This window comes from Sus scrofa, chromosome 6 (assembly GCF_000003025.6).
Source record: "Sus scrofa isolate TJ Tabasco breed Duroc chromosome 6, Sscrofa11.1, whole genome shotgun sequence".
Lineage (NCBI taxonomy): Eukaryota > Metazoa > Chordata > Mammalia > Artiodactyla > Suidae > Sus > Sus scrofa.
The window spans coordinates 57,626,296-57,652,463 of NC_010448.4; the positions used below are offsets into that span (position 1 = coordinate 57,626,296).

At 44.2% G+C, this 26,168-nt stretch overlaps 1 long non-coding RNA gene across 5 annotated transcripts in view; it reads left to right on the plus strand.

Annotated features, from left to right (window-relative positions):
- Positions 977–26,168, plus strand: part of LOC106507707 — a 47,991-nt gene continuing 22,799 nt past the window's right edge. For all 5 annotated transcript variants that reach the window (XR_002345354.1, XR_002345356.1, XR_002345355.1 and 2 more), the window contains exons 1-2: positions 977–1,037; positions 1,726–1,815. This is a non-coding gene — a long non-coding RNA (uncharacterized LOC106507707). The remainder of the gene's footprint in view (positions 1,038–1,725; positions 1,816–26,168) is intronic.

Genomic DNA, 26,168 nt, shown 5'->3' on the forward strand with positions numbered 1-26,168 from the left:
GCTACAGCTCCGATTTGACCCCTAGCCTGGGAACCTCCATACGCCACGGGTGCGGCCCTAGAAAAGACAAAAAAAAAAAAAAAAGAAAAAAGCCAGAACTGTAGGGATGGGAGAACAACATATGGAGAGGGCCCTGGATCATTGGTGGGAGAGTTGAGGCAGTTCAAAGAGACAGTCTAGGAGAGGACAGAAGGTGGAACCATGGCCTTCAGCATTGAGGTGCTGGCAGAGAAAGAGGCCTTAGGGTGTCAAGAAGAGCAGAGGAAGAAAGCGTGGTCATGGTGGCGGGGGCAGAGTGGGAAGGGAGGGAGTGTAACAGGGATAGAAGCGGTGTCAGAGTAGAGCAGGAGCAGAGATGGGGCAAGAGACAGACATACAGAGAGGATAATCAGGATGGTTGGAGAGGAAGCATCAAGAGGGGGAACTAGTTGCAGAGTGAGGCAGGACAGGTGTGAGGGAAGAAGGGTGGGAACAGCAGGAGAGGAGACAGGAACACAGAGGCAGATGAACTAGGAGACCAATTAACAAAACGAAGTGGAAGAAGGTAGTAGAGCAGGAAGAGGGGGAACCTGGGTCCAAGTGAGTGGTGGGTGGTTTGGTTCCAGATGATTAAGTGGTGATAATATTGATTTGTGTCCTTAGCATCTAATACATTTATAATGTGTTTAAAATTTACAGAGGAGAGTGAGGTTTGCAAAACTCTGTCTGTAAGGCTTTTTGGAATTACTTGTATGAGAAGATAACTTCTGTTTGCAAACACTGTTCAGTCTATTTAGTGACTTGACTCAGAATTGGGTCACCCTCTTCCCTTTTCCTGACATGGGGTACAGGACAGGGGACAGGAAAGTGGATGAAGAAATGACTCTCCCCTATGTGGTACCTCTTTTTTTTTTTTTTTTTAATTTTTTGTCTTTTTAGGGCCGCACATGGAACTATGGAAAGTTCGCCTACACCACAGCCACAGCAACGCAGAATCCAAGCCGCGTCTGCGACCTACACCGCAGCTCATGGCAACACTGGATCCTTAACCAGCTGAGGTCAGGGATCAAATTTGTGTCCTTGTGGTTGCTAGTCAGGGTCGTTTCCACTGAGCCACGATGGGAACTCCTGTTTTTGTTAATTTGACCTCAGTAAAGCTGGGGGTGGGGGTGGGGGGTAGAAATTGAGAGGTTTGCTTGGCTTGCCTCCTCCTGTGTGGTGGTCAATCCAGATTTCACGTTAGATTGATGAGGCAGTTTTCATGCACTTGTTCTGGAACTTCTGACCAGAGATTCCTCATCAGCTAGTTGATGAGAGGCCCAAGCTCAATAATAGTAGAGGTGCCCCAGGTGATTCCAATCTGGATCCATCCTTGAGCAGCAAGGCTCTGCGTCCTCCCAACCCTGAGGCTGGGATCTGGGCTGAGGGGGCAGGGGTTCAGCTCTGCACTGGGATGGAGTAGGGCTGGTCTGTGACCTGCAGGGCGTTGTGGGGTCCAGCTGAGGTGCCCACGGCTGCGGTGTGGGTTAGGGCCTCACCAGAAGAATACTGCGATCTGAAGAAAAGTCTGGGAAAACTCCTTTGTGGGTCTTTATGGGAGTTTCCTGTCCTGAGTCCCTCCTGGGACCATGGGCAGCAGAGGCCTGTCTCTTCCACATGGTGACCTCTCCCCTGTGTGTGTGGTTGTGGCACAGGAAGAAGGTGTGTAGATCCTAAGCATTTAACAGCATATTTTTAACTTTCAAGATGGACCTCTAAAGACTCATGTTGTCTGAGGGAAAAGCCTGAAAGAGAAGGAAGAGGAAAGACAAGGAGTCGGGAATGGCTGTTTCTCAGGTAAAGTCATAGTCTCAGTTGATTCTCCGTCTGTCCTTCCTGAGATGCCCTTCTTTGGCCTCATTAACCTTGACTGACTCTGAAGTATCCTGCCTGACGCCTGTACATTCACACTTAACTGAGGTCATCCCTCAGGGCCTGTCACCTCCACTTGGACTCTATGTCCTCATGACCCAGTGACCTGGAGCTTAAGAGGCCCCACTGGGCATCATCCTGGGCAGGGCTTCACTTCACCTGTGGACTGGAGACAATGGCAGCAGGGATTGTTTAGGGCCCCATCTGGATGCACTGTCTCCTCTCCGTCAACCAGGATAAAGATGCTGCACATGGAAGTCAAGTGTTAAGTGTGCAGTACTTAGTACAATCTGGAAATCAGACCAGTTAGGGGAAATTTGTTCTGACCTTTTCTAGGGCAATTGAAAGTACTCATCTGGGGCATTGGTTTCTAGTTTTACTTCCTTGTGTCTTTTTCTGGATTTGGTTTCGGAATCACGCCAGCTCCCTACAACGGGTTTGCCAGTGTCCCTTCTTCAACCCTGTACCTTTTTAAGCAGGATTATAGGTGACTCTTCTGAAAATGTTTGGTAGCATTGGGTCCTTGGTTTTTTCATGTTTGAGGTTTTTGATTACTTCTTGAATGGAAGTTGTGATTCAGTTGAAATTTTTTTTCATATTGATTAACATTTTGTAGGTTATATGTTTCCAAGAATTTGCCTGTATATTCTAGATTATGTAATTTGTAGGCATTATTGTTCATAATACTACTTTTGTCAACCTTTAAAAAATTTCTTATACTTCATTACAATCCCTTCTCTTGCATATCTGTTTTGAGATTTTTTTGTTTGTTTTCTGTGTTTTTGCCTTTTTCTAGGGCCGCTCCCACGGCATGTGGAGGTTCCCAGGCTAGGAGTCTAATTGGAGCTGTAGCCACCTGCCTACACCAGAGTCACAGCAACGCAGGATCCAGGCCGCATCTGCAACCTACACCACAGCTCAGGGCAACGTCAGATCCTTAACCCACTGAAGTGAGGCCAGGAATCTAACTTGCAACCTCATGGCTCCTAGTCGGATTCGTTAACCACTGTACCACGATGGGAACTCCATGTTTTGAGATTTTTGAATTTTCTTTCTTTTTCCCTTAAGGTTGCTAGGAATTTCCCTCTTTTTTTTTTTTTTTTTCTTTTTCTTTCTTTCTTTTTTTTTTTTTGAAAAAAAACAACTCTCAGTTTGTTGACTGGTATATTTTTCAACTTGCTATTTTGTTTCTCTCTGGTCTAATCTTTCTTGTTCACCTTTTTCCTTCTGTTCAATTTGTATTGAGATTGTTCTGCTTCCTAGAGGTATACAGATGGACTCCTGCTTGGAGATCTTTTCTTTTTTTTAGTAAGTATTCAGCAGTGTAGACTTTCCTTTCAGTACAGCCTTCACTATGTGTTTTGGTATGCTGACTTTTCCTTTTCATCCATGTATGTAAAAATTCCCTTGCGATTTCTGCTTAATCCCATTGGTGGTTTGAGAATGACTTAGGGAGTTTCCGTTGTGGCTCATTGGTAATGAACCTGACGAGTTTCCATGAGGATGTGGGTTCGATCCTTGGCCTCCTTCAGTGGGTGAAGGATCCAGGTTTGCCGTGAGCTGTGATGAAGGTTTTAGATGCAGTTCGAATCTGGCATTGGCGTGCTTGTGGTATAGGCCAGAGGCTGCAGCTCCACTTCAATCCTTAGCCTGGTAACCAAGCCCTAAAAAGACAAAAAAAAAAAAAAAAAGAAAAGAAGGAGTTAATTTGCACATTTGGGGAATTTTTATATTTTTCTTCTGTTTATTTCATTGTGGTTTGTTAAGATACTTTTTATGACAGCAACCCCTAAAATTGTTAAGATTTGGTTTGGGGCCTAATGTGGTCATGTGCTTGAGACACATGTCTTTTCTGCTGTTGCTGGTTGGAGTGATCTGTACACTCTGGGGTTTTGTTTGTTTGTTTGGTTGGTTTTATTTTCTTTTTGAGTCCAGCCAGAAGTACAGCTGGGGCATTGAAGTTTCATACTATCCCTGTGCTGCTGTCTGTCTGTTAGTTAGATCTTTTTGATAAATTAACCCTTTTATTGCAGTGTTTCTCGTCTCATGTCAGGATTTTTCTTTATTTTGTCTCATATCGTGCAGTCACCCCTGCTCTCTTTTTGGATGAAATAGCTTTTTCAGTCTTTCGACGTTTAGCTTTTCCGTGTCCTTAAATGTTGGGGTGTTAACAGTCGGAAGTCTCTGACACAGGCTGCCTGTGTGTCTTGTTCTTTCTGCCTGTTTTTCCTCCCATTACTTCCGCTTTGGTCTCTGCTCAGGCACATAGCACAGTGGCGAAAAGCAGGAGCCCTGGCCCCCTTCCCTCCACCGTAATTCCGAGGGAAGGCATTCAGGGCGGACTCTGTCATCTCTGAAGACGTTACTCACAGGGTAACTTCTCTAGATACTAAGGGTGTGGAATATGACATCTGACACTTCTCATAGGCAGCCTGGTGTTGAGATTTCTTTGTATGTGTTTTAGGACTTAACAACAAAGATGAAAAATCCATATTGTTTGGGGAAATATCATAATGTCTTTTGAAAAAAGATAAGTGAAAACAGAGACACTGGAGTTCCCACTGGGGCACACCGGGATTGGTGGTGTCTCTGTAGCGCCAGGACGTAGGTTGGCTCCCCAGCCAGGCATGGTGGGTTAAAGGATCTAGCGTTGGTGCAGGTGCTGCGTAGGTCACAGCTGCAGCTCCGGTCTAATCCCTGGCCCAGGAACTCCATATGCCCTGGGGTTGGCAAAAGAGAGGAAAAAAAAAAGTGGAGGCACATACTTTTCTCCAAATACCTCTGCGTGGCCCTGTAAGAACCCATACTTCAACCAAATCAATTCTTACCCCTTACCCCTCTTTTCCTTTTGCATGAAAATAACTCTCCTCAGAGTTCCCGTCGTGGTTCAGTGGTTAACAAATCTGACTAGGAACAATGAGGTTGTGGGTTCGATCCCTGGCCCTGCTCAGTGAGTTAAGGATCCGAGTTGTCGTGAGCTGTGGTGTAGGTTGCTGACGCGGCTTGGATCTGGTGTTGCTGTGGCTGCGGCATAGACTGGCACCTGTATCTTCGATACAACCCCTAGCCTGGGAACCTCCATATGCCTCGGGTATGGCCCTAGAAAAGACAAAAAAAAAAACCCCAAAAACCTCTCCTCATGCCCCCTTGGTGAAATGTATGTTCATTTCAGGCACTGTTAACCTTGGGGGACGTTGCCATCGAGTTCTCCCAGGAGGAGTGGGCCTGCCTGGACCCTGCCCAGAGGGCCTTGTACAGGGACGTGATGCTGGAGACCTACGGGAACCTGCTCTCCCTGGGGGAGCATCGCTTCCCTCAAGGGCTGGCATCTGCCCTTGGGTATTTTTCTCCTGTGCACCTCTTGGGAGACCCTGTTTCTTTGACCTGAGAACCCTGTTGTTGACTCAGCAGTGATGCAGTATCCCAAGTCTAAACCGAATCTTCTGATGATCTGCCCACTTTTTGTTCTATCAGGGGTTGTTTCAGAGCTTACTCTGTATAAAGCTCAATGGCAAATTTTTTTTGTTTGTTTTTTGTCTTTTTTTTGCTATTTCTTGGGCCGCTCCCGTGGCATATGGACGTTCCCAGGCTAGGGGTCGAATTGGAGCTGTAGCCACAGGCCTACGCCAGAGCCACAGCAACGCAGGATCCGTCAATGGCAAATTTTTTAAAAATACCTAATTTTCCTGTTTTCTACCTTTTGGCTTTTGACTCAGTATTTCCAGGAAAAACACTAGATATCTGCAGATGACAGCGTTCCCTCTGCATCTGGAAGGAGGCAGGAGATGAAATTGTGACATGTTTTTCCAGACATACATGGAATGTCCTCGCTCCTTAGCTGAAAAAGACCCGTTTTTAGGAAAACCAGAGCTCTGTACATTTTTTTGTTCTGATAATCAGGAGTTTTTGCTTATGATCTATTATTTCCATGTTGAAGCAAGAGAAAGAGCCCTAGCTAGTGGTAGTATATGTGAAAATAGCAAAAAAAAAAAAAAAAAAAAAACACCAAAATATATGGGAGTCAGTGAAAATGTGAACACAGCTGGGATCTCAGAAGGGTGGAGAGGAGACCTCAACACTAATGGTGTTTGGGAAACTCTTCTCACAGTGAGAGTTCTTTGGAAAACAGAAGTTTATTTTATTTATTTTTTATTTTATTTTAGGGCCACACTCATAGCATATGGAGGTTCCCAGGTTAGGGGTCTAACTGGTCAAACAGCTACCAGGCTACACCACAGCCACAGCAACATCAGATCCGAACTGTGTTTGCAACCTACATCACAGCTCACGGCAATGCCAGATCCTTAATCCACTGAGCGAGGCCACGGATTGAACCTGCAACCTCATGGTTCCTAGTTGGATTCCTTTCCGCTGCGCCATGACAGGAACACCCAGCAGTTTATTTATTGGAAACTCTTCAAAGGAGAGGTTTCTTGTCCCCGACTTGGTGCTCTGTCCTTCCACGTGTAAAATGCATTCTCTGACCCTCCAGTGTGGCTGCAGCTCCCACAGAGACAAAGGCAAAGTCTCTCAGGATCCTCAACTCTGCCCTTTGGCTCCTGTGAACTCTTTGTTCCCAGATTTTGAGGAGGATGAGGTGGGCGGTATTATCAGGGTCTCTTGCCCCCTTGTCTCCCCCTCTGCCCTGGATCCCACTGGATGCTCAGTTGTCAGTCCCTGTAGATCAGATCTGAAGTCCAGCCCCTGAGCCTGTCCTGCTTTGATCCCAGTTGCTGTGCTTGGAAGGCGTCCTCAGAAGATGAGAGTACACTGGTTGTGCCCTCTTTCCCGTGGCACCACACCCCCTGCCTTCGCTGCCTCCGGGCCTCTGCTGGTTGAGGTCCCTCAGCTGTTCCTTCTGTTCAGGGGTGTGTGGGACGGGCAGGCGGACAGGCTCTTCTGTGATGGTTTCGTAGGAAAACTGTAGGGACAGTGGACAGTGAGACCTCTTTTTGAGCTGAAATCCTGCAAGTGGAACATATGTGACTCTTTCAGGCTCAGCTTGGCATCTCTCTGGCCGTGAAGCACATGGTCCCATCTCAAGATGGTTTAATATCTGTTCCTCCTCTAAGTTGTACTGTTTGTGGCTCTGGAACTGCTATCCCTACTCTGGGCACGATTCTCTTCCTAATTTGACATTCTCCTTGGTTTGTCTGATTTTACCTCTTGCATTGCTTGGATGTGACGTTCTAGGTTCACAGGAAGTTTTACCCAGTTTCTGTGCTGTGAAAATGGACCCATGTTGAGTGGGTGACCTGTGACGGACTCCGTGGAGTGGGCGTCCCGGGTAACAGAAAATGCTGGAGGGAGACCACGTTCCTGCATACGTCATAGTATTGTCCTGCTTCTTAGAAAGTCACCGCTTGCAGCTGCTCAGTGGAGTGTTGAGCATGTTCTGGGATGTGAGGTAGAAAGTGTCGCAAGAGCCCGGGAAGTCTTGGCAGGTTCGTTTCTGGCTTCGAGGACTGTCCCGTATCCTGTCTCCAGGGCACAGTGGCCGCGTGGTGTTCACATGCACCGAAGACTACAGTTTTTCCTCTCTAAGTGGTATCGGGGTTTATCCAGGGCAACTTTGTCCAGGTGGGCGTCCTTAGATCTGCGAGGCTGTCATCTAAACCATTGCTGATGCCACATTTTTCGTGGCCTGTTTGCCACTGTTCGCTCTCCCTGAACACCTGATCTGAAGCACCTTGACGAGAGAGCTTCTGCAGTTGAGTGATACATTCAGTGCGGAAGCATAATTTGTTTCAGAGAGTGTTACTTTCAGTATGTGCATCTCTTTTTTTTTTTGGGGCCACACCCAGGCTAGAGGTCTATTCAGAGCTACAGCTGGTGGCCCACACCACAGCCACAGCAACACAGGATCCGAGCCGCATCTGCCACCTACACCACAGCTCACGGCAATGCTGGATCTTTAACCCACCGAGTGATGCTAGGAATCAAACCTGCCACCTCATGGTTCCTAGTCGGAGTCGTTTTCACTGTGACGCAATGGGAACTCCCTCATTAGGTAACATTTTTGTGCATTATTAATGACTTATTTTTATCATCAGGCTCACATTTCCATGTTATTCTTGGTTTTGTTTTATATTTGTGATTTTGGAGATGGTGTTTTTTGTTTGTCTTTTGTCTTTTTCCAGGGCTGCACTCACGGTACATGGAGGTTCCCAGGCTAGGGGTCTAATTGGAGCTGTAGCTGCCAGCCTACACCAGAGCCACAGCAACGCCAGATCTGAGCTGTGTCTGCGACCTACACCGCAGCTCACAGCAACGCTGGATCCTTAACCCCCTGAGCAAGGCCAGGTATTCAACTAACATCCTCATGGATACTAGTCAGGTCCATTACTGCTGAGCCATGTGGGGAACTCCTTTGACTTCTATATAGGTTCTTCATACTCACCTGTTATCAGATATGTGATTTGCAAAGATTTTCTGTTAATTGTCTTTTCACAGTAATTGTGTTTTCATGCAGAATCATTTATGATTTACATATAGTCCAATTCATGTTTTTAATTCGTGGCCTGTGATTTTGGTATTATTCCTGATAAGTCTTTGGTGAACCCAGGGTCAAGAAACTTTCCTTGAATGTTTAGTTCTAGGCGTTTTATACATTTGGGGCTTAGGTTTAGGTCTTTGAGCCATTTTTAGTTATTTTTTTTCTGTAGTGTAAGATAATGGTTTGTACCACAGACACTTTGCCCTATTAAATGGTCTTTTCCTCTTTGTTTTTTTCATTTTATCGGAGTATAGTTGACTTACAATGTTGTGTTAGTTTCAGGGGTACAGCAAAGTGGATCAGTTATACATAACACTGTGTGTATGTTAACTCAACATCCTAATTTATCCCTCCCCCCAACCTTTCCCTTTTGGTACTCATAAGTTTGGTTTTTAAATCTTTGAGTCTTTTTCTGTTTTATGAATAATTCCTTTGTTTCATTTTTTATTACATTCCACATATTAGTGATCTCATGTATTTGTCTTTCTCTGACTTACTTAGTATTGCAAATGGCATTATTTTGTTCTTTTTTATGGCTGAGTAATATTCCATTGCCTATCTTTCTTATCCATTCCTCTGTGATTGGACGTTTAGGTTGCTTCCATGTCTTGAAATCGTGCTGCAGTGAACATTGGGGTGCATGTATCTTTTCCAATAATGCTTTTTCTCTATCTGCTTATGACTGGGATGGCTGGAACATATGGTAATTTATACATTTAGTTTTACTTTTTTAATTAAAGTTAATTTACAACTATCTTTAGTTTCTCTTTTACAGCAAAGTGGCCCAGTCACACACAGTTTCCTGTGCCATACAGTAGGGCCCTGTTGTCCATCCATTCCAAATGTAACAGTTTGCACGCAAACACCCTTAGGTACCTGTCCATCTCCCCCGTGCCCCCTACCCCCCCGCCCTGAGAATCACAAGTCTACTCTCCTTGGCTGTGATCTGTTTCTGTTTTGTAGATAAAATCATCTGTGCCATAATTTAGATTCCACAAATAAATGATACCATGTGATATTTGTCTTTCTTTCTGGATTATTTCACTTAGTAGAAGAATCTTTAGTTCCATCCATGTTGCTGCAAATGACATTAATTTATCTTTTTTGAGTCTGAGGAGTATTTCATGGTGTATATGTACCACATCTTTTTTATTTATTTATTTTTTAATAATTTCTTTTCCCCACTGTACAGCAAGGGGATCAAGTTATCCTTACATGTATACATTTTTCCCCCCACCCTTTGTTCTGTTGCAATATGAGTATCTAGACATAGTTCTCAATGCTACTCAGCAGGATCTCCTTGTAAATCTATTCTAAGTTGTGTCTGATAACCCCAAGCTCCCGATCCCTCCCACTCCCTCCCTCTCCCATCACGCATCCACAAGTCTGTTTTCCAAGTCCATGATTTTCTTTCCTGAGGAGATGTTCATTTGTGCTGGATATTAGATTCCAGTTATAAGTGATATCATATGGTATTTGTCTTTCTGGCTCATTTCACGCAGGATGAGATTCTCTAGCTCCATCCATTTTGCTGCAAATGGCATTGTGTCATTCTTTTTTATGGCTGAGTAGTATTCCATTGTGTATATATACCACATCTTGTGAATCCAATCATCCGTTGATGGACATTTGGGTTGTTTCCATGTCCTGGCTATTGTGAATAGTGCTGCAATGAACACGAGGGTGCATGTGTCTCTTTTAAGTAGAGTTTTGTCCGGATATATGCCCAAGAGTGGGATTGCGGGGTCATATGGAAGTTCTATGTATAGATTTCTAAGGTATCTCCAAACTGTTCTCCATAGTGGCTGTACCAGTTTACATTCCCACCAGCAGTGCAGGAGGGTTCCCTTTTCTCCACACCCCCTCCAGCACTTGTTATTTGTGGACTTATTAATGATGGCCATTCTGACTAGTGTGAGGTGGTATCTCATGCGTACCACATCTTCTTAATCCATTCATCTGCCAGTGGACATTTAGGTTGTTTCCATGTCTTGGCTGTTGTGAATAGTGCTGCGATGAACAGAGGTGTGCATTTATCTTTTTCAGTGAAAGTTTTGTCTGGATATATGCCCAGGCGTGGGATTGCTGCATCGTATGGTTGTTCTGTGTTTAGTTTTCTGAGGGACCTCCATACTGTTTTCCACAGTGGTTGTAGCAATTTACATTCTCACCAGCAGCGAAGGGGGTGCCCTTTCTCCACACCCCCTCCAGCACTTGTTATTTATTGGCTTGCTAACGATGACCATTCTGACTGGTGTGAGGTGGGTGTACCTCACTGCAGTTTTGATTTGCATTTCTCCAGCAATCAGTGATTTTTTTTTGTTTTGTTTTGTTTTTTTTGTCTTTTTTTTTTTTTTTGCTATTTCTTTGGGCCACACCCACAGCATATGGAGGTTCCCAGGCTAGGGGTCGAATCAGAGCTGTAGCCAGTGGCCCATGCCAGAGCCACAGCAACGCAGGATCCGAGCCGCGTCTGCAACCTACACCACAGCTCACGGCAACGCCGGATCGTTAACCCACTGAGCAAGGGCAGGGACCGAACCCGCAACCTCATGGTTCCTAGTCAGATTCGTTAACCACTGCGCCACGTCGGGAACTCCAGCAATCAGTGATGTTAAGCCTTTTGTTTGTGTGCCTGCTGGCCATCCACGTGTCTTCTTTGGAGAAATGTCTCTTTCGGTCTTCTGCCAATTTTTCAGTTGGGTTGTTTGGTTTTTTGTTGTTGAGTTCTCTGAGTTTGAATATTTTGGACGTAAGCCCTCATCTACTGCATCGTTTGCAGATTTTCTCCCATTCTATGGGTTGTCTTTTCCCTTAACGGTTTCTTTTGCTGTGCAAAAGCTTTTGAGTTTACTTAGGTCCCATTGGTTTATTTGTATCTTTATTGTCACTATTCTAGGAGGTGGGTCAAACAAGATGTTGCTGTGATTTATGTCTAAGAATGTTCTGCCTATGTTTTTCTCTAGGAGTTTTATAGTATCTAACCTTATATTTAAGTCTTTAAACTATTTTGAGTTCATTTTTGTATATGGTATTCGTGTTTTCATTCTTTGAGATGTAGCTTTCCAGTTTTTCCAGCACCATTTATTGATGAGACTACTTTCTTCCAGTGTATATTTTTGCCTCCTTTGTCATAGATTAGTTGACCACAGGTACCTGGGTTTATTTCTGGGCTTTGTATCCTTTTCCATTGATAAGTGTTTCTGTTTTTGTGCTGGCGCCATATTCTTTTGATAATTGTAGCCTTTTAGTATTATCTGAAGTCAGGAAGCGTGATTCTTTCAATTTTGTTTTCTTTTTCAATATTTCCTTGACTATTCGGAGTCTTTTGTGTTTCTATAGAAATTTTATTTATTTATTTATTTATTTAGTCTTTTTCTCTTTTCAGGGCCGCATGTGACATATGGAGGTTCCCAGGCTAGGGGTCTAATCGGAGCTATAGCCTCCAGCCTATGCCAGAGCCACAGCAACGCCAGATCCGAGCTGTGTCTGTGACCTACACCACAGCTCACTGCAATGCCAGATCCTTGACCTGCTGAGTGAGGCCAGGGATGGAACCCACTCATGGTTCCTAGTCGTTTTCATTTCCACTGCACCATGATGGGAACTCCCTATAGAAATCTTAAAATAGTCTGTTCTAGTTCTGTGAAGAATATCCTTGGTAATTTGATAGGGATTGCATTGAATCTGTAGATTGCCTTGGGTAGTATAGTTATTTTGACAATATTTATCTTCCAATCCAAGAGCATGGTATATCTTTCCATTTATTTGTGTCGTCTTTGATTTCTTTCATCAGCATCTTAGAGTTTTCAGAGTATAGGTCGTTTGTCTCTAGGTATTTTATTGTTTTTGATGCGATAGTAAATGGGATGGTTTCTTTGATTTTTTCCTTCTGATCTTTCATTGTTAGTATATAGAGATGCAGTTGATGTCTATGTATTAATTTTGTAGCCTGTGACTTTGCAAGTTTACTGATGAATTCTAACAGTTTTCTGGTGCTGTCTTCATGATTTTCTAGGTATGGTGTCATGTCAGGTGCAGACAGTGATAGTTTTACTTCTTTTCTAGTTAGGCTTTCCTTTATTTCTTTTTCTTCTCTGACTGCCATGGGTAGGACTTCCGAAAGTTGGATAATAGCAGTGAAAGTGGACATCCTTGTCTTGTTGCTGATCTTTGTGAAAATGTTTTCTAGTTTTCCTCATTGAGAATGATGTTAGCTGTGGGTTTTTCATATATGGTTTTTATTATGTTGAGGAAGGTTCCCTCTATGCCCGCTCTCTGAAGAGTTTTTTATCAGAAAGGGTGGTGAATTTTGTCAAAAGCCTTTTCTGCATCTAATGAGATGATTCATATGTTTTTCATTTTTCAGTTTGTTGATGTGGTATGTATCACTTTGATTTGCAGGAACTGAAGAATACTTGCATCCCTGGGATAAATCCCACTTGATCATATATCAAGTTTTTATGGAATCTCTGTATTTTTCCCCTATTGATTCCACCAGTTGACATTCTAATTTGCAGTGTAGGAGGGTTCCTTTCTCTCTATATCCTCTCCAGCACATACTGTATATACATCTTATGTGCAGAAATGTCTTTTCAGTTCTTCTGAACATTTTTTTAAATAAATCTGTATGTGAATTTGTGTATTTTGAAGATTAATCCCTTTTGGTTGCTTCATTGGCGAATATTCCTATTCCCTGGGTTGTCTTTGCATTCTGTTTATGGTTTCCTTTGCTGTGCAAAAGCGTTTTTTTTTTGTTTGTTTGTTTGTTTGGGTTTTTGTTTTTGGTGTTCCCCCCCCCCAACACTTTTTATGGCCACACTCATGGCATGTGGAAGTTCCCAGGCTAGGGGTCATTTCAGACCTGCAGCTGCTGGCCTACACCACAGCTCACAGCAGTGCCAGATCCTTAACCCACTGAGTGAGGCCAGGGATCAAACCCACGACCTCATGGATTCTAGTTGTTACTAGAACAGTTACCAGTAACTGGTTTGTTACTGCTGAGTCATGACTGGAACTCCTGTGCTAATGCTTTTAAGTTAAGTTAGGTCCCTTTTGTTTTTATTTTCATTACTCTGGGAGATGGATCCAAATAGATATTGCTGTAATTCATGTCAAAGAATGTTCTGCCTATGTTTTCCTCTAAGAATTTTAAAGTATCTGGTTTATATTAAGGTCTTGAATCAATTTTGAGTTAACATGTATGGTGTTAGAGAATGCTGTCATTTCATTCTTTTACATGCAGTTGTTCAGTTTCCTAGCACCACTTTTTGAAGGGACTGTCTTTTTTCCATTGTATTTTTGCCTCCTTTGTTAAATTACTAAGTGATTTTAATACCCTTGTGAAAGAGCTTTTGAACATCTACATAAAGAGGGTTTTTTTCTTGAACCCATGTCCTCACAGATACTAGTTGGATTCGTTAACCACGGAGCCACGATGAGAACTCACCAGTTTGTTGTTGTTGTTTGTTTTTGCTTTTTAGGGCTGCATCTGCAGTATATGGAAGTTCCTGGGCTAGGGGTTGAGTTGGAGCTTCAGCTGCTGGCCTACACATAGGATCCGAGCAGTATCTGCAACCTACACAACAGCTCGTGGCAACACCAGATCCACTGAGCGAGGCCAGGGATTGAACCTGCATCCTCATGGATGCTAGTCAGGTTCATAACTTATTGATTGAGCCACAGTGGGAACTCCTCTGTTACATTTTTTATGTTATCCTTCTGCATTGTATCTTTGCCAAAATTTTTCTGTTGGATTTTGTCAAAGGCGTTTTCTGCTGCTATTTCTGCATCTATTGAGAGGATCCTATGGTTTTTATTCTTCAGTTCGTTAATGTGGTGTATCACACTGATTGATTTGCAGATATTTAAGCAGATATTTACAAATCCTTGCATCCCTGGGATAAATCCCATGTGATCATGATGTACAATCCTTTTAATGTATTGTTAGATTTGGTTTACTACTTTTTGGTTTTTTTTTTGTCTTTTTGCTATTTCTTGGGCCACTCCCTCGGCATATGGAGGTTCACAGGCTAGGGGTCGAATCAGAGCTGTAGCCACCAGCCTACGCCAGAGCCACAGCAACACGGGATCCGAGCCGCGTCTGCAACCTACACCACAGCTCATGGCAACGCCGGATCGTTAACCCACTGAGCAAGGGCAGGGACTGAACCTGCAACCTCGTGGTTCCTAGTCGGATTCGTTAACCACTGCGCCACGACGGGAACTCCCTGGTTTGCTAGTATTTTGTTGAGTATTTTTGCATCAATTTTCATCAGTGATGTTGGCCTGCAATTTTTTTTGTGGTATCTTTGTCTGGTTTTGGTATCATATCAGGGTGATGGTGGCCTCAGAGAATGAGTTTGGCAGTGTTCCTTCCTGTGAAACTTTTTGAAAGTTTCAGAAGGATAGGTGTTAGCCCTTCTCTAAATGTTTGATTGAATTCACTGGTGAAGCCATCTGGTCCTGGACTTTTGTTTGTTCAAAGTTTTTTAAGTTTCAGCTTCAGTACTTGTGATTGGTCCATTCATCTTTTTCTATTTCATCTCAGTGTAGTCTTAGAAGGTTGTACTTTTCTAAGAATTTGTCCATTTCTTCTAGGTTTTCCATTTTATTGGCGTATAGTTGCTTGTAGTGGTCTCTTACGATCCTTTGTATTTCTGTGATGTCTGTTGTTAACTTCTCTGTTTTCATTTTTAGTTTTATTGATTTGAGTCCTTTTTTTTTGATGTGACTGGCTTTATCAATTTGGATTTATCAATTTTGTTGATCTTTTCAAAGAAGCAGCTTTTAGTTTCACTGATCTTTTCTGTGGTTTTCTTGGTTTCTATTTCATTGATTTCTGCTTTAATCTTTAAGATTTCTTTCCTTCTGCTAACTTTAGGTCTTGTCTGTTCTCTCTCTAGTTGCTCTAGGTGTAAAGTTAGGTTGTTTATTTGAGCTTTTTCTTGTTTAGTAGGTAGGCTTGTATTGCTATAAACTTACCTCTTAGAACTGCTTTTGCTGCATCCCATAGGTTTTGGATTTGGATTGTTGTGTCTTTGTTGTTGTTTGCTTGTAGGCATTTTTTTACTTTCCTCTTTGATTTCTTCAGTGATCCATTGATTAGTAGCATGTTGTTTAGTTTCCACATGTTTGTGTTTTTTGCAGTTTTTTTTCTTTCTGTTGATTTCCAGTCATACAGTGTCATGGTTGGAAAAGATGCTTGATATGATCTCCATTTTCTTAAATTTACCAAGGCTTGATTTGTGGCCCAGAGAGTGATCAGTCCTAAAGAATGTTCCATGTGCAATTGAGCAGAATGTGCATTCTGCTGTTTTGGATGGAATGTCCTATAAATATTAAGTCCATCTGGTCTAATTCATCATTTAGGGCCTGTGTTTCCTTGTTGATTTTCCATCTGGATGATCTGTCCATTGCTGTAAGTGGGGTGCTGAAGTCCCTGCTGTTATTGCATTTTTGTCAGTTTCTCTTTTTAAGGTTGTTAGCGGTTGCCTTATATATTGAAGTGATCCTATATTGGGTACATATGTATTTATACCTTTTATATCTTCTTGGGTTGATCCATTGATCAGTTGATCATTATGTAATGTCCTTGTCTGTCTCTTATTTTTTATTTTAAGGTCTCTTTTGTCTGAGTATTGTTACTCCAGCTTTCTTTTGATTCCTTTTTGCATGGAATATTTTCTTCCATCCTCTCACTTTCAATTTGTATGTGTTCCTAGGACAGAAGTGGGTCTCTTGAAGACAGCATATATATGGGTCTTGTTTTTGTATCCATTCAGCCAGTGTATGTCTTTCGGTTGGGGCGTTTAGTGCATTTACATTTAAGGTAATTATTGATATGGATGTTCATATTGCCATTTTAGTAAATGTTTTGGATTTGTTTTTGGTCTTTTTTATTCCCTTCTTCTCTTGTGGTTTAATGACTATCTTTAGTGTTGTATTTGAGTTGCTTTTTCTTAGTTGTGTGTCTGTCTATTGTAGACTTTTGGTTTGCGGTTACCCTGAGGTTTTGATATAGGAGTATATGTATACACACACACACACACACACACAAGATTGTTTTAAGTCGTTGGTCCCTTAGCTGCAAGTGCACCTCCAGTGTCCTCCATTTGTACCCTCCTCTTCTCACAATTTCTGATTTTGGTAGCATATTTGTGCATGGATGATATCCTACCTTTACTGTATATATGCCCTTACTGGTGAGCCTTGTCATTTGTAGTATTTTTGTTTCTAGTTGTGGCCTTTTCTTTTCCGCCGAGAGAAGTTCCTTTGGTATTTGTTGTAAAGCTGGTTTAGTGGTGCTGAATCCTCAGTTTTTGCCTGTCTTTAAAGCTTTTGATTTCTCCTTCACATCTGAATGAGAGCCTTGCTGGAAAAGTAGTCTTGGTTGGAGGCTTTTTTCCTTTTTGCGTCGCTTTAAGTATATCCTGCCACTCCCTTCTGACCTACAGAGTTTCTGCTAAAAAATCTGCTAATAGCGTTATCGGGGTTCCCTTGTATATTATTTGTTTCTTTTCCCTAGCTGCTTTCAGTATTTTCTCTTTGTCTTTAATTTTGGTCCGTTTGATTAATATGTGTCTTGGGGTGTTCCTCCTTGGGTTTATTTTGTATGTTATTCATTGTGCTTCCTGGATTTGAGGGAGTGATTGCTTTCCACTAGTCGGTCCTCCACCTCGCTTCTTCATTCTTCTGCCTCCTGTATTCTGCTATTGGTTGATTCTAAAAATTTTTTTATTTCACTGATTGTATTTTGCATCTCTGCATGCTTAATCCTTAAATCTTGTATTTCATTGCTCAGGGTTTCTTGTAATTTATCAATCTTTGCCTCCAGTTTATTTCCAATGTCTTTTTTGCTTTTTAAGGCCACACCTGTGGCAGATGGAGGTTCCCAGTCCTTTTGGAGCTACAGCTGCCGGCCTGCACCACAGCCACATCAGATCTGAGCCGTGGCTATGACCTACACCACAGCTCACGGCAACACCGGATCCTTAACCCACTGAGCGAGGCCAGGAATCGGACCTGCAACCTCTTGGTTCCTGGTTGGATTCGTTTCTGCTGCGCCATGACGGGAACTCCCTCCAGCGTCTTGAATCATCTTCACTCTGATCAGTCTAATGTCTTTTTCATGGAGGTTGATAATCTCCAGACCACTTAGCCGTTTTTCCGGGGTTTTTTTTTTTTCTTACTCCCTTATCTGAGTCATAAGTCTCTGCCTTTTCATTTTGTATAGATTTTTGCTGTGGTCTTCTTTTTGCAGACAGCAGAGCTGTAGCCTCTCACTTCTGGTGTCTGCCCTCCTTGGGGCTGAAGTTGGTCTGGGGGCTTGCTGTAGGCTTCCTGATGGGAGGGACTGTGCCTGCACACTGGTAGGTAGAGCTGATTCTTATCCTCTGGCTGCGGGGCTCTGTCTCTCCTGAGGTTAGAGGCTGCTATGTGCCTGGGGGATCTTGAGGCATCCTGTTTGCTGATGGGTAAGGGCTGTGATCCCACCTGGATTGTTGTTTGGCCTGAGGCTTCTCAGCACTGATGGGTGGGGCCATATTTTTCCACAATGTCCACCTCTAGAGGAACACACACGAATGACTATTCCAGAGAACTTTGCCTCCAATATCCTTCCCCCACAGTGATCCACAGTCACTCTGCTTTCCCAGGAGATCCTCCAAGAACTGCAGTCAGGTCCAACCCAGATTCCCCTGGAGCCTCTGCTTGGCCCTGGGACCCAATGCACTTGAAAGCCTGTGTGCACCTTTCAAGAATGGAGTCTCCGGTGTTCCTGTCATGGCTCAGCCGTTAACAAACCCAGCTAGTATCCATGAAGATGTGGGTTCGATCCCTGGCTTCACTCAGTGGGTTAAGGATCCCGGCATTGCCATGAGCTGTGGTGTAGGTTGTAGACATGGCTCAGACCTGGTTGTTGCTGTGGTTGTGGTGGAGGCCGGCAGCTACAGCTCTGATTTGACCCCTAGCCAGAGAGCTTCCATGTGCTGTGGGTGTAGCCCTAAAAAAAAAACAAGCAAAAAAAAAAAATGGGTTCTCTGTTTGCCCCAGTCCCATGGAGCAAGCCCCAGTGGCCCTCAGTGTCAGATGCTCCAGGGGCTCCTCCCAATGCCGGGTCCCCAGGACCTGACGCTGGGCTCAGAACGCTCACTCCCGTAGGTGATTCTCTTACACAGTTACTTTCCAGTCTGTGGGCTGCCCCCCGCCCCGGTGGGGGTGGCGGGGCGGGGTTGCTTATATGGTGTAATCGCCCCTCCTACCATCTTGATGTGCCCCCTCTTTGTCTTCTGGAGTAGGTTGTCTTTTTTGATAGTTTGCAGTCTGTTTGGTTGAAGGTTGTTCAGCAGCTGGTTGTAATTTTGTTGCTTAAATGAGAGAAGGTGAGCGCCAGTCCTTCTACTCCATCATCGTAATCCTGTCAACTGGTCTGGGGGTTGAACTGGAGTTGCAGCTACCAGCCTATGTCACAACAACACTGGATCCGAGCTGCATCTGCAACAATGCTGCAGCTGGTGGCAGCATCAGATCCTTAATCCATTTAGCAAGGCCAGGGATTGAACCCACATCCTCATGGATACTAGTTGGTTTCTTTTTTTTTTTTTTTCTTTTTTTTTTTGTCTTTTTGTCCTTTTAGGGCCACACCTGCGGCATATGGAGGTTCCCAGGCCAGGGGTCTAATCGGAGCTGTTGCTGCCAGCCTACGCCAGAGCCACAGCGACGCCAGATTCGAGCCGCGTCTGTGACCTACATCACAGCTCACGGCAATGCCAGATCCTCAACCCACTGAGCAAGGCCAGGGATCAAACCCGCAACCTCATGGTTCCTAGTTGGATTTGTTTCTGCTGTGCCACAATGGGAACTCCCTCCCAATATTATTTGGTTTCTTAACCTGCTGAGCTACAAGAGTCAGAAGGGAGTTCCTGTCGTGGCATAGGGGAAACAATCCGAATAGGAACCATGGGGTTGCGGGTTCAAACCTTGGCCTCTCTCAGTGAGTTAAGGATCTGGCATTGCCATGAGCTGTGGTGTAGATCGCAGATGCGTCTCGGAGCCATGTGTGTGTAGGCCGGCAGGTGTAGCTCCAATTAGACCCCTAGCCTGGGAACCTCCATGTGCTGTGGGTGCAGCGCTAAAAAAAAAAAAAAAAAAAAAAGAGAAGGCATAAAATTGCACCATAAGTCTTTGAAAATATATACATACATACATATATATAATTGATATAGACCTATGGTAAGTCTAGCGTAACACTGAATTGAAATGAGGCTGCAGGTTCCATGCCTGGCCTCACTCAGTGGCTTGGGGATCGAGCATGACCGTGAGCTGTGGTGTAGGTCACAGATGCAGCTCAGATAGCCATGGCTTTGGCTGTGGTGTGGGCTAATAGGCCAACAGCTGTAGCTTCGATTTGACCCCTTCCCTGGGAACTTCCATATGCTGTGGGTGCGGCCCTAAAAAGCAAATATATATATATATTCATTTATAAATATTTTTTGAGATATAATTTACATCCCTTTAAACTTTTACCTACAGAATTAAATGATTTTTAGTAGATGGTTTATTATCATGTCATGAAATCACTCACACACTGTCCTATTTTAATACTAATATTCTAATATTTTAGAATATTTCTATGAGCCTCCAACCCACATGGGAAAATCTCACATAATCTACTTGTTAGGGGGAAGCTGCTGAAGCACCTGCCCCCCCATTGTCAATCCCCACGGACAGACTTCGATGGCATTACCTTCTAAACAGCTCCTTGGGAGTTCCCTGGTAGCCTCGCGGTTAAAGGATCCAGCCATTGTCACTGCTGTGGTGTGGAAAAATCGCCTTTAAATTCATGAGGAAGATTCCTCTTCCCATAGTTAACAGACCATCCCTGTTTTCTGACTGTATAGCAGTATTCCCTCCACTAAGTACCTCAGATATGCAGCATTTGAGAAAAGAGACATTGTCTTCTCATTTTCACGAAGAATTTTTGACTATTTCTGGATTAATTTTCGAGTACTGCTGTTTGTATCTACGAAATCTGGGTTAGAAAGGCATCTACCCTGCATGTCAGTGTCGGGTGTTCCGATGTCATTTCTATGTTTTGTCTCCCAGTCACAGGGACCGTCGTATGTTCCTCCGAGGTGACCTAAATGAAAGGCCACCTTTGATTTCTTTTCCTTACTAGTCTGGAGTTTTCGCAAAAAAAGTCCATGTTCTGTTATATTTACACTGTTTTCTTTCTGCTTTTAATTTTTTGAGCCGTCCCACCCGGTATCACATTTTAAATTTCCATTTCCATTTGCACACCGTTGGTATATAACATTGCAATAGAAATGTGTGTCTTGTTCTGGTGTCCTGACACCAAATCCATTTTACCAGAATTTCCTGTAGCTTCTTTTTGCCTTGGTGCATTTCATTCACGTTCCTATGGGTGTTGTGACACATGACCAGCAACTGAGTGGACCAGCCCACTGACTCTGTTCTCTTGGTGTTCCGGAGGCCAGATTTATAGACTGGATTCGCAGCCCTGCGCTCCTTCTGCATAGTCCAGGTCAGAATACCTGCCTTGCCTTGCCTTGCCCGGCTTCTCCAGGTTGTTTACATCTTTTGCCTCATTGTTGCCTTCCTCCACCTACAAAGGTGCAAGGGAGCATCTCAAAGTTGCTTCCCCTCTGGCCTTGCGCCTCCATCACATCCCCAGCTTCTACCCGACTAACTCCACCTGCACCTGTTCTTATAAGGACCTTCGGGATTTTATCACACTGACCAGATCACCCAAGATAATCTCCCACGTCCTGATTTTAAGTGGATCCCATTTGCACAGTCATACTCAACATGGTCCAGGTGTGAGGTCTTGGACGTTTTGGGGGGAGGGTGCCTTATTGAGCCTACCGCAACCGTACTCTCGTCCTTTCCTCTCTTTATGGCTTTTATATACTCTTTTCCCCTCATATTACTGGCTGGAACTTCTAAAGTCATGTCGAATGGCAGTGGTGAGAGTGGGCTTCTTGTCCTTGTTCCTAACCTCTGGGGAAAAGCATCTAGTTTCACCATTAAGTGTGACGTTTGCTGTAAGTTTTTGGCTGGTGCTCAATTTATTGAGCAATCATTAGTTCAATGAGGTGAGGTTCCCTGACTTTCTAGTTTTCTGATATTTATGTTCTAAATCGTTGCTAAATTTTGTTAAATGCTGTTTCTCCCCCCCCCTTTTTTTTTTGCTTTTTAGGGGCACAACCCCTGGCTTATGGAAGTTCCCAGGCTAGGGGTCGAATCGGAGCTACAGCTGCCAGCCTACACCACAGCCACCGCAACGCCAGATTCAAGCTGTGTCTTCGACCTACAGCACAGCTCATGGCAACGCTGGATCCTTTAACCCACTCAGCGAGGCCAGGGATCAAACCTGCGTCCTCAGGGATACTATTCAGGTTCGTTTCCACTGAACCACAACAGGAACTCCTCCATAATAGTTTCCACTTTGTTCTTTTTGTATAATGGAGATCCTTCCCATCTAATGACTTTTCTTTTAATTTACACCCTCTCATGCATAGTCATGTGTTCCCCTAATTTCTCCGCCTCCTGGCATCAAGGCAAAGCCATGCAACCGGCTGTGCCGAATAGGGCGGGTATGCATGGAAGCAGTGCCTTACTCAGCTGAAGGACCAAATGCACACTTCTTATACATCACATTACACCCAGACTCCACTTTTACACATCCACCCAAGAGATCTGAAAACATCTGTCCGTGGAAACACCTTGCCAAACATTCTGGATAGAACTTTTTTTACAACAGTGAACATGTCTTTTCTTCAGACTCAATGTCTGCTGTCCTTGAGGTGGCAACGCGTATGAATTCCTGTTTTGCTGCCTGTGCCCGGAGGTCCCTGTTCACTCATGCATGCAAGGAGAGGCTGACGAGTGAGGAAGGTGAACAGGAGCCTTGAGGGGCCTGCAGGAGGGAAACGGCAGCAGGCGTGGGCCTCGGGGTGATCCCCGTGAGTGATGCGTGCACCTGGCCCGGGTGTAGGTGGGGGATCAAGGGCTGTGTGGAACTGTTGGTAAGTGATGTCTCAGTTCTGGCTGGAGCATCTGCAAGTGGGCTTTGGGGTGGTAGCGTCTCAGCTCAGGTTCCCTGATTTGCACGCAAGTGTTTAATTAGTAGCTCATGATCTCACCTTTGCAGGAATGAAGGCATCGGCGTCAGGCAGAGAGAAGTGTTTTTCCATGCTGTTGTTAGAACCACATCCTGCGCTGAGCCCACGGGGTGCTCTGGGTGCGGGAGGATGGGTGCCGTGGTCCAGGAGTTGGGGGTGGATCTAGAGGATGTTCCCCAGCATCCAACCCTCAGTGACTTCTTTTTTTTTCTAAACCTTTTTGGCCACACTTGCAGCACGCGGAAGGTCCTAGGCCAGGGATCAAACCCTCAACACAGCAGTGTCACCAGATCCTTAACCCAGTGCACCACCTGGACAGTCCAACCTAGTGACTTTTTTTGCTTTTTAGGGCTGTACCCGCAGCATATGGAGGTTCCCAGGCTATGGTCTAATTGGAGCTACAGCTGCTGGCCTATGCTATAGCCACAGCAGTGCCAGATCCGGGCCACACCACAGCTCACGGCAATGCCAGATCCTTAACCCACTGAGTGAGGCCAGGGATCCAACCCACAACCTCATGGTTCCCAGTCGGATTCGTTTCTGCTGTGCCATAATGGGAACTCCAACAACCTAGTGACTTATATTGGGTGGTTTCATCATTTTTTTTTTAGGGCCACACCCACAGCATATGGAAGTTCCCAGGTCAGGGGTTGAATCAGAGCTGCAACTACTAGCCTATGCCAGAGCCACAGCAATGCAGGATCTGAGCCGCATCTGCAACCTACACCACAGCTCACGGCAACGCTGGATCCTTAACCCACTGAGCAAGTCCAGGTATTAAACCTACGTCCTCATGGATACTAGTCAGGTTCGTCACAGCTGAGCCATGATGGGAACTCCTGCTGGGTTGTTGGGGAGAGCAAGAGTCCTGAGTATTGGGAAAATACCAGAGGTCATTTTGTGGGTTTCCTTTGGCAGTTTAAGGCATTTTGCATTGCAGCACAGGAAGTTTCAGTACATTTTGTAAGATACAAGAGCGATGTTGGAGGGTTGGAAGTCGGAGCATCATGGGAAACTTGTTTCATGTAGTTACTGGAGGTGAGAGTGCTTTCACTGGCGTCGCTGAGTCAAAATACGGTATCTTTGGCCCAGTGGGTCCTTGGATGTCTTCATGTGTGTCCCTCACACATGCGTTATGAAGGCTGGGAGTATTTTGTGGGATTGCCTGGCAGGATGGTGGAATCATCACGGGGTGTCTTGGTTTGGGCCCCATGAGAGTTTGTAAGTTTGTCTGTGTCCACACGGGAAGTGGTTGGTCCTGGGTTTCGGAGAGAAGGATTTTACTGGGGAGGCCCTGCCTGGGATGGGTGTGTGGGTAGCTTAATAGGCCATACGAGTCTGTGGTGTGAATAAAGATTGTCCCAGGAGTTCCCGATATGGCTCAGTGGTAACGGAACCTGACTAGTATCCATGAGGACGCGGGTTTGATCCCTGGCCCCGCTCAGTGGGTGAAGGATCTGGCATTGCCGTGAGCTGGGTGTAGGTCGCAGACATGGCTCAGAATGTGGCGTTGCCGTGGCTCTGGCATAGGCCCAAAGCTGCAGCTCCAATCTGACCCCTAAACTAGGAACTTCCATATGCTGCCCGTGTGGCCCTGAAAGGCTTATTTGAGGAAAATGAACTTGCTACTTCCTTTACTTTCTTTTTTTCCCTATTTCTTACTACTGTTGATTTACAGTGTTCTGTAAATTTCTGCTGTACAGCAGAGTGATGAAGTTAAATACATACATTCTTTCTCATAATATCTTCTGTCATGATCTGTCAGAAGTGATTGGATAGAGTTCCCTGTGCTGTACAGCAGGACCTGCCTGCTTATCCATTCTAAATGTAATAGTTTGCATCTTCTCACTACAAACTCCCCATCCATCCCACTCTCTCCTCCTCCCCCTTGGCAACCACAAGTCTCTTCTCCATGTTGGAGTCTGTTTCTGTTAGATAGGTTCATTTGTGCCATATTTTAGAGTCCACATGTTAAGTAATATCATATGGTATTTGTCTTTCTCCTTTTGACTTGCCTCGCTTAGTGTGTGAATCTCTAGTTCCATCCATGTTGCTGCAAATGGCATTATCTTGTTCTTTTTTATGGCTGTGTGGTACGAACCACATCCGTCTTCTTAATCCATTCATCCGTTGGTGGACATTTAGGTTGTGAATAGAGCTGCAATGAATATAGGGGTGCATGTATCTTTTTAATGAAAATTTTGTCCGGATATATGCCCAGGAGTGGGATAGGTGGATCAAATGGTAGTTCTATATTTAGTTTTCTGAGGAATATCCATATTGTTGTCCATAGTGGTTGTACCAATTTATATTCCCACCAGCAGTGTAGGAGGGTTCCCTTTTCTCCAGCATTTGTTATTCATAGACTTATTAATGATGGCCATTCTGACTAGGGTGAGGTGGTACCTCATAGTAGTTTTGATTTGCATTTCTCTAATAATCAGTGATGTTGAGCATTTTCATGTGCCTATTGGCCATTTGTTATGTCCTTTTTGGAGAAATATCTATTTAGGTCTTTTGCTCATTTTTCTTATTTTTTTTTTTATATTTTTTTTCCTCTTTTTTCTTGACTTTTAGGGAATGGACTTTTGACTTTGTCGATCCTATTACATGTTTGAATTCTCATTAATTTCTCTTCTTAGTTATATTGATTCCTGCCTTATTTCGATTTATTCTGCTTTTTTTTTTTTTTAATTTTTTTTGTCTTTTTGCCATTTCTTGGGCCGCTCCTGCGGCATGTGGAGGTTCCCAGGCTAGGGGTCAAATCGGAGCTGTAGCCACCAGCCTACGCCAGAGCCACAGCAACACAGGATCTGAGCCGCGTCTGCAACCTACACCACAGCTCACGGCAACGCCGGATCGTTAACCCACTGAGCAAGGGCAGGGACCGAACCCGCAACCTCATGGTTCCTAGTCGGATTCGTTAACCACTGCGCCACAACGGGAACTCCTTTTGCTCATTTTTCAATTGGATTTTATTTTTGCTTTTGAGTTGTTTGTTTATTTTGGGGATTTAGCCCTTGTCGGTTGCATCACTTGCATCTATTTTCTCCCATTCCGTACGTTGTCTTTTTTTTTTTTTTTTTTATGGTTTCCCAAAGTTTGATTAGGTTCCATTGGGTTTGTTTGTTCGTTTGTTTGTTTTTTCAACCTGCTTCTTTCTTGTTGTCAATATCCACTATGGTTATTCTTTTTTTAAATTTTTAAATTTTTTTTTTTTTTTTTGGATCTTTTTGTCTTTTTGCCTTTTCTGGGGCCGCTCCCGTGGCATATGGAGGTTCCCAGGCTAGGGGTCTAATCAGAGCTGTAGCCGCCGGCCTACGCCACAGCAACATGGGATCCTTAACCCACTGAGTGAGTCCAGGGATCGAACCCGCAACCTCATGGTTCCTCGTCAGATTCGTTAACCACTGTGCCACAACGGGAACTCCCAGTGTGGTTATTCCGCTGTGGTGTCCTAAGCATGCACACGTGCACAGAGACTTGAGGCACAATTCAAAAAAAGGATTCTCTTGTGCAGTGTTGGTTAGAATGTAAATCATACAGCTTTCTAGAAAACAGAATGGAGGTTCCTTAAAAATTAAAACAGGCATGGATGTAGCAGTTCCGTTTCTGAATATATTAGCCACAGGAAACTA